This window comes from Lygodium microphyllum, chromosome 26, assembly GCF_053477565.2.
Source record: "Lygodium microphyllum isolate KBCC chromosome 26, Lygodium_microphyllum_v1.1.10, whole genome shotgun sequence".
NCBI classification, from domain to species: Eukaryota; Viridiplantae; Streptophyta; class Polypodiopsida; order Schizaeales; family Lygodiaceae; genus Lygodium; species Lygodium microphyllum.
Window position 1 is genome coordinate 27,752,674 of NC_141160.1, and position 12,072 is coordinate 27,764,745.

Below are 12,072 nucleotides of genomic sequence, written 5' to 3' on the forward strand. Positions count from 1 at the left end.
CACATGCACCTTTACCCCCAACACCATTTATACCTAGAGTATCCATTTCTTCATCCATATTTAAGTTGATTATTTTTCTCCCTAAAATGTGTGGGCTTCTTATCATGTATCACCTTAACAATGTATGTGTAATGATGCGTAACAAAGCTATCATATTCCAATCTATCTACTTGTGTCCTCTTGTATCATTATTTTGTTGAGAGATAGGTATGTGAACCCACTATATCCAAGGGTGGATAAGGGTAGATGACTATGAATTGATTGGAGAGCAGGGGAAGCCCTAACCCCAGCTATCCAAAGGCTATATAAATAGCCCTAAGGGTCCCTCTCAAGAGATGAGAGAGTACCCCCGCTGTACTTTGAGCAACTTACTAAGCAAGATAGTGTTCTTATATTTTGAGCTCTCTTCTCCCTCCTGTGCATAATTTTTCATGCTACAAATTTTATATTCTAACATGGTATCATAGCCACCTCTGATCTAATAAGCTTCCACTTTTATCTCAACCTAAGTGTACATGAGAGTTTCATTTTTCAACCGTACCTCTTTTTTTCCATAGCCAGTTCTGTACCCACCTCTGTTGGAGGACTTGTTAAGGGCATATTAGCTTCCAGTTTCTTTTGTGGATTTTTTCTCCACCTCAGGGCATAGTAGCTTGCCACATAAATCACCAACATTGTGCTTGCACAAGAACAACATTGTCATTTTTCTTAGAATAGTGTAGTGCGGAAGAAAACTCATACTTAAACCAAGTAAATAGCAGGCTAAAGGAGATGATATATAATCATACAAATAAGATTAGATGAAGAGATGAAAATGGTCATGTGTTTATATTTGACACATACCCCTACAATGGTCAAGAAAGATGATGATAGTTGAGCACTTAATGAATATTCTTAAGGTTTAAAAGTCTTATGATTATACTGAGATTAACCAACAAGCAATGATCAATAGACTGATTAGTAGTGTTTAAAGACACTAATATCCAAGCTTAGTGAAATGTTTGTGTTGGAGTCCATTTGAATGTCGGCTTAAGAATCACCTTTGGGTTAAGATGCTCTAAGTTTTGAGCCTCTAGATATGAAATGAACTCTAGAGAAGGTTAATTAGTGATTAAAATCACTATCAATGTCAACTAGGATGAATAAGGTTGCAAGAAGAAAGCTTAAAGCTCTCTGGCTATGGTTGCCAGCTAGACACGTAGCTAGAATTTCGCTTTTTGTGTTGCAAAACCCTTTTAGGTGGGGCTACAAATTCCCCATGGTAGGCTGACGAGATCGCACCTTCTATAGGCAGCACTATAGCGAACAAGATGTTTTGCAATTAGTTGCCTACTTTGTAAAGGAATAGACATTGTCTTTGCCTTATGCAATTGGTAAGACCTTCCTATCATGGCCTATGCCGATGTAAGACCTCAAATCTACAAGTTTGATGGCCAAGATTTCCATCAATGGCAGGTATTGGTGAAATATAAAATGATGGAGAGGGGTTACTAGCTCTTCATCAAAGGGACCAATGCCATTGACCCATCCAATCCTACATATGTAGAAGATGATGAAAGAGCCCAAGCTATAATAATGTTGCACTTGGATGAATCCTTATTCCACCACATTGATAAACTTGCAACTACAAAGGAGAAGTGGGATGAGCTCAAGAAATTGTATGGTGCAAGAGGAAAGAACTCCAAAATCTTCCTCAAAATAGAGTTCTTCATCTTGGAATATAGGCAAGGAGAAGACTTGGGAAAGTTCATTTCCCAAACGAAGGGGCTAATGGCCCAACTAGCTTTAGTCCAAGCTCAAGTTGTTGAAAAAGATGTCATTGCAATACTTTAAAAGGTTGTAAGGAAAGTCTGATCTACCTTCTCTTTTCCTTTTCGTGATACCTGCGTACCACTATCTGCATTGCTTTGAGAAGATTCTCCTGATCTCAATCTGCCTGTCCATGGCGAAGAATGTGAACCACTGCTAGAGGACGCTCCACGTCCACTAATATCTTGTGTGACTGGTGCTGTGAATTCTGTGCAGCATTACCATTTTGTGCATCTACATCATCAATCACATTTACTGGTTTATACCAGCTACTCATCTCATCAAAAATAACATCTCTGCTCATTGTAAACTTACGAGTAGAAGGGTTATAGCATCTATACCCTTTTTGCTGTAGAGAGTAACCAATAAAGATTCACTTCTCAGCTTTTGGATCCAACTTGGATCTCAACTCATCTAGCACGTGTACATAGGCAATGCAACAAAAAATTTTCAAATGAGAAATATCTGGTTTCCTACCAGTATACCTCTCCTCTGGATTCATCCCATGTATTGCTGCAGTGGGAGTCCTGTTCATTATATAGACTGCTATAGCAACTGCTTCAGCCCAGTAAAAATCTGACAAGTCTTTTTCGTCGAGCATGGCACGAGATACCTCTCCAATATACCTGTTTTTCCTTTCTCCAATTCCATTTTGTTGTGGGGTATGACTGCATGAATATTGCTGCTTTATGCCATGCTCCTATAGGAACCTTGGAAACTCATTTGAGAGGTACTCTCTCCCTCCATCTGACCTTAGGCATTTTATTTGCAGGCCTGTTTCTTTTTCAACCATAGCTTTAAGAGTTTTAAAATGCCCAAAAACTTCACCTTTTTTTTCCATAAAATATACCCAAACTTTTTTGCTATAGTCATCAATGAAAGTGACAAAATAATGACAACCTCCAAGAGATGCAGCTTTAGTAGTCCACACATCAGAGTGGATTAATTCCAATGGCTTCTTACTCTCTTGAACATGTCTAGGAAATGGTTTCCTTGCCTGTTTTCCAAACTGACAGGCTTCACATACCTTATACATTTCTGCAACCTTGAATTTAGGCAATCCTGCAACAATATTTTGGGCCTTCATTGATTTAAGTTGCTGTACATTAATATGACCAATGCGTTTATGCCAAATATCAATATCTGCAACTACACCGGTCCCATGTGCAAACATTGCAGCACTCAATTCAGACATGTCTGCATCCAACATAAACATTTTGCCTTTCTTCTTTCCTTTTGCTATCAAGCGATCTTTATTTTTCATATCCTCAACAAAGCATCCATGAGGATTAAATCTGACCTGCAAGCCCTGCTCAACCATTTGACCAACAGAAACCAGATTCTTGGTGATATTCGGGATATGAAATACATCGGACATGTATTTCTTTTTCCCATCCTACATAGACAAAGGAATTTTTCCAATTTGCACAATAGGATGTGCAGTATCATCACCAGTCTCCACAAATCCTGGTTTTTCCATTTTTCTTGCATCCTCCATCCATTCTGCATGACATGTCATGTGGTTTGATGCACCTGAGTCAACATACCATACATTGTTGCTTTCTTCTGCACTTGTCATAGAATTATTCATGTGCTGCACCATAAACAAATGCTCATTTCTGTCATCACCCTGTCTACTAGAAGATGCATAATTCCCTTGTTGCAGTTTTCCATTCATGATGTCATTCTGCTTTTTATAGCAGTCTTTAGCCATATGACCCATTTTACCACAGTGGTAGCATTCAATATTACTGTTTGCATTTTGGCCTCTTTGCCATCCACCACGACCTCTTTGGCTCCCCCTGCCTCTAGAGTTACCACGTCCTCCTCCATAGGACTGGTTTTCTTGAGTTTGCTGCATATTCTGATTTCTACCACGGCCTCCAAATCGGCCTCCTCTACCTCTGCCTCTACCTCTTCCAGCATTTGAGTAGAAAACAGCTTCTTTTGAAGTTCCTCCTGAAGAAGATGCACCACCATTTCTCTGCTCCTCAGAAATTAGAAGAGCAATCAACTCCTCAAAATCAGGAAATCTTTCACGGACGAAAATGGATGTTCAGAACTGTGCATAATCCTTTCCTAGACCATTCAAGGTCACAGAAACTAAATCATCATCTTCCACTGGTGACCCAATGGAAGCAAGTGCATCTGCAATCTTCTTCACCTTCATGTGGTAGTCATTGATGCTCATATTTTCTCTTTGCACATTATGCAACTCTTGCTTGAGCTGCATTTTCCTGGCTTGCGTATTTGTGCTATACATTTTTTACAAAGTATCCCATGTCTCCTTTGGTGTACTTGCATCTTGAATATGCACAATCATATAGTCTAAAATGCTTATAGACAGCCAATACATAACTTTCCTGGCTCTCTCATGCCATGCTTTAAATGCCTGCATTTGCTGTTGATTGGGAACATCAGGAAGAACTGGTTCTTCTTCATTTCTTGCAACAAATTCCCAATATCCTTTTCCCATAAGGAAATTCGTCATTCTAAACTTCCATGCTTGGAAGTTGTTCTTGTCAAGCTTTTCAGTGACAATCTGTGAAAGAGAATCAGACGCCATTACAGAACACTGCAAAAAATTCTGTCACTGCAAAGAACACAGCTTCAGCCTCACAAGGGCAAATCTTCGAAACTGGCGAAAGTGGTATTTGACCACACAGTCACTTCCTAGTGACGATTTTGCATATACAGGAACCAAGGATGATTCTGTAACTCCCAATGTCTCTGCACACAAGCATACGACGCAATATCTGTGGTAACTTTTCACCAACCTATAGAACAGTGGTCGCACAGCATAAAACAGGGCTTTTTCCTGAGTGCGTGCAAAAAACTTCCGCCTCCAAAATAGGCCCCGAAATGGTCTCAAATCAAAAAAATAGGGTCGCCAAGGGCAAAAGCCCTTGCCCACAGCATATACTGCCCTCTTGCTTCACCGCGAAGGGCGTCTCAACCTGAGACAATGCACTCTTGCAATTTCCGGCTGTGCTGCCTGCAGAGATCTGCTCCCAAAACAGAAAATGAAAGCAACACTGCTCCTCTTACCAGAACACCACGAGCTTGGCTTGCTTTCTTGAGCTCCTTACCACGAACAAGGCTCTGATACCATGTCAAGATTGTGGGAGAGAAGGAAGGAGTCTCACTTGTAGCTTTCTTGCTTGCACAATGGGGGAATACACACAAAGGTGGAGGCTGAAAACAATTTTCCTCTTCTTAGTTGTGTAAGCCAAAAGAACTCAAGTACAAGGAAATAGAAGAACCCTATATATGGGTCTCAAACCAAACTCAACTAACTAGGGTGGCATACTAACTGAGCCACTAACTAGAGTAGATAAGGATAGCTATCATGTAGCTATTATTCATGGGTGGTGTACCAACCGCATCTGCAAACTGACAAGTCGGTGACATAAATGCACAACGGTTACCCTGGCATATCACGAGTGGAGCTCGATATCTCAACACTAGAAACATTGGGGACATAAATCCAGAGACATTTTAGGGGCTCCCTTAAGATGAATAGCCTAGTCCCCAATGCATTGCCACTATTATCATTGCATGCAATTTCAGCTTTGCAACTTATCCTTGACAAGTAACATCATTCTTCCTCTTCCTCGTTCACACACATTGGAAAAGCATATGTATCCCAATAGACTAAGAGATAAGGTGCTATCAAGATCAAGCTTGGCTTCCTAAACATGAATGATGTGAAGCTTACTTCTGCAAGCCAAAACAATCAAAGAGCATTGCCTCTCCTTAGAGTAGAGGCCTCAAGTATTCCATGAGAGTATCAAGACCCTGCGCACGAGGTTTAATCCATGTAAAATTTATTGAGAATAATCAATATAAGCAAGAGAAGCTTATAGATTGCCCCCCTCAAGCTTCTTGATGGAGGTCTTAGGATTGAAATGTTTGCTATTTCCATCATGTATCTTAATGTTAACATGATTCTCTTTGCTCGGTCTTAGCAATCCTTCCCTGTTTGAATCTAGAGGCTAAAGTACTTTATTCTCCTTGCTAGGCTCACTAACTTTAGCATCACCAAGTTGCCAAAGATGAAGAGAGGTTATTTTTGTCTTCATTATTGAGTATGTTAGTAGCCATAACCTTAATAGAGGTAACCTTTTTAGCATCAATTCTCTTGATGCCACTATGCTTAAAGTTGTCTTCTTTTGTTTTCTCCGTAGAACCTTCCAAGTCATTAACTTCTTCCTCCTTGACCATTTTCTTGTAGAAGTAACGGTGCCTATGCCTAGCCGCATGTGTATTAGTTACACTGACAATACCCACATACTCGCACACATGTACATTATAGGTGGTAGGTGCTCATCACTGTCACTTTATTCTTTATTCTTTCAATACATTTCAATAAAGGGAAGGCTGGCCACACATAGTGACTATTGGAGTTTCCACGTCCTCTCTCTCTCTCTCTCTCTCTCTATCTCTCTCTCTCTCTCTCTCTCTCTCTCTCTCTCTCTCTCTCTCTCTCTCTCTCTCTCTCTCTCTCTCTCTCTCTCTCTCTCTCTCTCTCTCTCTCTCTCTCTCTCTCTCTCTCTCTCTCTCTCTCTCTCTCCCCCTTCCACCATAGCTCTTGCTTCTGCTATGTGCTTCTACTTCAGGGTTCACTCTCTTCAATTGGTATCAAAGCCATTGCACCAGCATTGAGGAGCTCTTCCCCTTCATCTTACTTCAATTCAAATTTGAAAAGGTTCAACTCTTCATTCATGGTAGCCATGGATTCTTCACCCCGAGATACGCATTGAGCTCTACCTTCTCCCTGACTTCTTTCTATCAGCAAAGTTGAGGCTTGTTCCAAGGCTTCCCTAAGACCTATTGATCTTCCCCGAGCCTTAAACACCATTAGTAGAAATAGCCACAATAGCAGGAACAATTAGCATGATTTGTGCTTGGCTATCCTGCTCCTTCTCCAACTTCATCCCGCCTCCCGTGTGGCCTTTGGCACTTGGGCAATCCTTCCTGACACTCCTCAACATTGACTCTAATGGAGTGTTACCCTTCAGCTATTGACTGTGCATTACAGTTTACAGGTTGTAATAATAGGGAAGCCCATTGTCTTGAATGTCCTATAATTAGTGGCATGCCCGTTTGATGCTCGAATGGCTATGTATGATGCTACCATGTTCAAGGATTGTGGCTATGCTTTGAGCTTATCTTATCAGTGTGAAAGCATATGCCTATTGCTCTCGAGTGCTTATCGATTATTCTGGGTGATATGCCAATGCTTATGGTTCATGTTACATGCTTGGTTATGCTTCCAGATTGCCTTTGAGCTTAGATTGGAGCCTTTGCATATTAACATTGACTGTCATTCACTATTATGTATGGTTCTTTGATGCTCCAGTAAGAGCCTTGCAAGATACTTAGGTTGGATGCTCTCATATGTATGCTGCTTGGATCTTGGATGTATGGATGCCTTCCACATGATGTTTTCGAGCTTTGTTTGCTCGTCTGGCATTTGACTTTCATTCCAATGGGAGCCACTTCTTGACATTTGGAGATTACATTGAGCTTTTGGTTACGCAATTGAGCTTGAGGGTCTTATAGTGAGATTGTGGGACTTGGTGACATGTACTTGCTTTTATCATGCTTTATGTATGCTATTGATGCTTAGTGGGTTGATCTGATTTTACTTTTGGGCCGGCACGTATCTCTATCACAATGTTTTCAGTGATGTATGCAGCTTGGTTGTTATATACCGAGATTTCGTTACATTGCTTAGTCTATTGCATCTCTAGTTGGTCTCTTTTGCTACCCGTGAGACCTACTCCATGCATGATGGTTATGCCTATGGGATGTATCTCAATCTAACACACTATTTCTTTGATACTTCTCAATGCCTGTCACATATTCACTCACGACTATCGGTGGAGCTATTCCCTGGTAGTTGCAATTTGTCTTATATCAATGATTTCCCCTGTTTGGCATTGATTTCTTATTAATATACTTCATTTTTAGCATGCTATAATTGCAGTTTACTGCAGTATTTATACGAGCAATAACCTTCATTTGACAGTTCTTTGCATTGAGTTTGTGGATAGTTCATTATTTGGTCAGTACCCTTTGTTTTCGACTTGATTTGGCTGTGGTTTTAGGATTTTTTGCAATAATTATAGTAGCTTGTTTTGACAGTTTGTGCACTTGTTTACTTTTATTATGGCTAGTAGCTTGATTGATAGTGCTATCTTTAATATTGACAAGTTGGATAGCACCAATTACAACTACTGAAAGGCCCAAATTTGACAAGTTTGAGTGCAAAATATGTAGGTTAGGCCCTTGAAGCAAAAGGTGTCAAGCCCAAACTTATTGATGCAGACAATTGGGCTAAATTAGATGAGCTATGTAAGTCCACCATCATATTATCCCTATCCAAGCAAGTGTTTTATAATGTTGTCTTTGATGGGCAATCCGCATGGGAATTATGAGAAAAGATTCACAATGTCTATGACAAACAGAGCTCCACTTCTCAAATGTATTAGTTGAAGCAACTCATGGACCTTCACATGAAGGAGGACACTTCTATGTTAGCTCACTTAAATGAGTTTCATTCCATTATTAGCCATTTGTCTTCATAGGGGATTAAATCCAAGGGCACTCTTCTTCTCTTGTTTCTCTTGATTACACTGCTTGAATCATGGGATACATTTCATATTGCTATGTGTGCCAACATACCTACTGATGGGTTATAGTTTGCAAGATGTAGAGGGTGCACTTTTGACTAAAGAGGTTAACAAGAAGAATGTTGATGCTTCTCACACCCCTCATGCTTTGATAGTTAGAGGTAATAATGGTAGGGGTGGTAATGATCGTCGTGGTAGAGACTCTAAGCAATCTTGCTCTCAGTCATGTGGATAGTCTCACAGTAAGTCCTATGGCTATAAGACCTCATTGACTTGATATTATTGTGGAAAAGCGGGGCATATTCAGTTGCAGTGCCATAAACAGTGCGAGGACAAGTGCAAAGAAAAGGGCAAAGGTAAAGTATACGACAAAAATGATTATCGCAGCATTGTCCCTAGCAAATCCAATGTTAAGACTAATTCTAATTATGATTGCATACTTATAGCTTCATCTCTTGATCCTTCATTATTGATTGATGCTTTGTTAGGATATACTTAGTGTTGGCTGATAGATATAGGGGCTTCTTTTCATGTGATCCCTCATAAAGAGTGGTTTTACTCCTATCGCAATTTGACTGGATCTATATGTTTGGGTAATGACTTCGCATTGGAGATTGTTGGTATTGGTGATGTCTAGCTGTGGTTTGGTTCAGGTTGCATGTTTACTCTTCATGACGTGTGTCACGTACCGGCTCTCATGAAGAGCCTTATCTCTGTTGGCACTTTGGATGATGCAGGTTATCTAATTTCTTTAGGTGATTCCTCATGGAAGATTACTCGTGGGAATCTTGCCATTGCATGTGGTGCTAAGTCCAATGCTCTCTATCCCTTGCTTGTATCTAGGTCAGTTGACCATATTTTGGCACAATACACCTCTCATAGAGCTTGGCCCAATCCTAACCCACACCTTGTAAAGAGTCCATCCCTTATTAATGAGCCCTAATGTTTTGTTATTTTTTTAATGAAACAATACACTATGAAAAATACGACTTGGCAACTTCTATCTCTAAGAGTCCAATGGTGTGTAATTAGATTTGAATCTCATGATTTTATTTCATAAACTTTAATCTTTGTGAATTAATAATTGCATTTGGGACCTTGTTTTTTGAGTTTAGAAAGTCAAATGCCTGAATTGGCATGTTTAGATTGATCACTCTTTTTATTAAAAAAAATTAATAAGTGTCATTAGGCCTTAAATGGCATAACCCACGTATTGACCATGGGCCTTTTCAAATAGCCCTATTGGCCATGGCGTGTTGATTGTACATGGGAGTCTTATTAGGCCTTATAGTGCCCTCATTAAGTCTTAGATGGTCGAACTCGATTTATGACTTGTTGATTGAATTATATGTTTGTTTGTTTTTTAAGTAAAAAAAATTATTGAACAGCTAGCTAAATGGCCTAATGGGCTTTTAAGATAAACTAATTGGCCAAGCACACCCAGTTTGCTGATTGCCTTAAAAATAAATAAAAAATTACAATCAAGGCATACTCGGCCCACTAGGTTGTCAAGCGACTAAAGACTTGATCATGATCGAATGCTTTTAAGGAAGGCCTAACAACTTGATTTTTTCTTTCTTTTTGTAAAGGCCCTTTTAAGGCATAGAAATGGCCTAATTGGCAGTCTAGTATTCCATTCCAATTCCATCCCATGTCATCCAAATCGAGGGACTTGGTAGAAAATAACCTACATCTACCTAACATTACAAAGTATTTACCTTCTATTTGGCAAATGGTTGAGGAAGGGTTGCAAGTAAAGTTCAATCAAGATAACAACTTTGTAGAAGATTTTGAGAATGGATGTAAACAAGTTGCAAAAGGCAAGCATGTGGGAAGAATAGTGTTGGTGCTCTCACGAGTAACACTGCTGGGCCTACAGACTGCCTATTGATTCAAGCGTTTCAAGCAACCAAACTATGGCTTCCTCTCACATAGTCAATGTGCACTCTCCAATAAAATGTAGTAAGCTTAGTGGGTGGCCGATCATCAATTCATTGTAGTCTAGCTGCACAAATCCATCAATAGCTCCATGATCCAAGGAATGCACTCAAGCAAGCTCCATCTCCATGCTCCACTCGCCGTGCTTATCACATGAAGAGAAGAGAAGAAGAAGAAGAAGAGACAAGAAGCAAGTTTCTCCAAGCACGTCCCTCACTCTCACTCACACTCTCCCTCTCTCTCAATCCCTTTCTTCCTCAATCACACACAACAAGATGGACACTAGCGAGAAGAGAGCCATAAGTTTTGCACACTCCAATAATGAGTTTATTCTCTTATTCTTTTGGCTTATATACATGTCCTTTTTTTTGGGCATCCATCCACCCTTGGGTCCAACGCTAGCTCTTTCTCAATACATGTTTTGTATTCTTTCTGAGCTTACAAAACACAAATTATTCTATATGTCATTGTGAACTCTCTCATTTTATAACTTGCACAAGAGGGAGCCCGGTGCTTGTATAACTTTCTACTTTAAAAAATTTAAATTCTATTGCATTTTTTATTTTTTCGATTGTTTTCATCGTGAAAGGGGTTAACATTACCCCCCCCTCCTAGTTGAGTGCCAATCCCATGGCACTTTGACGTTTGATGGGATCCATATATAGTCAATGCCAGTTTGAAGGTGTAGAGACTGCTGGTAGTATCCTTATGCTTTAGGTCAGTGTGTGGTAGGAATGGAATTAGCTTCGGATTCATATTTAGGGATAGGCTTGCTACAGAGGTAGAAGAGGGAAGGATTAGGATAATATGGGCCACCGATATTGCTAGTTTTTGTTCGAGCTACTCTTCTTCGGACTATGTTCTCACCCTAGAAGGGTGTATGCACTACCTAGGGGGTGTCTATCGCATAGTGCATTGACTTTTGTGTTGAGATATCGAGCTCCACTCGTGATATGCCAGGGTGATCGTTGTGCATTTATGTCACCGACTTGTCAGTTGCGGTTGGTACACCGCCCATGAATAATAGCTACATGATAGCTATCCTTATCTACTCTAGTTAGTGGCTCAGTTAGTATGCCACCTTAGTTAGTTGAGTTTGGTTTGAGACCCATATATAGGGTTCTTCTATTTCCTTGTACTAGAGTTTTTTTTTGGCTTACACAACTAAGAAGAGGAAAACTGTTTTCAGCCTCCACCCTTGTGTGTATTCCCCCATTGTGCAAGCAAGAAAGCTACAAGTGAGACTCCTTCCTTCTCTCCCACAATCTTGACATGGTATCAGAGCCTTGTTCGTGGTAAGGAGCTCAAGAAAGCAAGCCAAGCTCGCGGTGTTCTGGTAAGAGGAGCAGTGTTGCTTTCATTTTTTCTGTTTTGGGAGTAGATCTCTGCTGGTAGCACAGCCAGAAATTGTAAGAGTGCATTGTCTCAGGTTGAGACGCCCTTTGCGGGACATGGCTTTAGCCCTTGGTGACCCTGTTTTTTTGATTTGAGGCCATTTCAGGGCCTGTTTTGGAGGCGGAAGTTTTCTGCATGCACTCAGGAAAAGGCCCAGTTTTATGCTGTGCAGCCACTGTTCTATAGGTCGGTGAAAAGTTACTGTAGAAATTGCATCGTATGCCTGTGCACAGAGACATTGGGAGTTACAGAATCATCCTTGTTGCCTGTTGATGCAAAATCGTCACTAGGA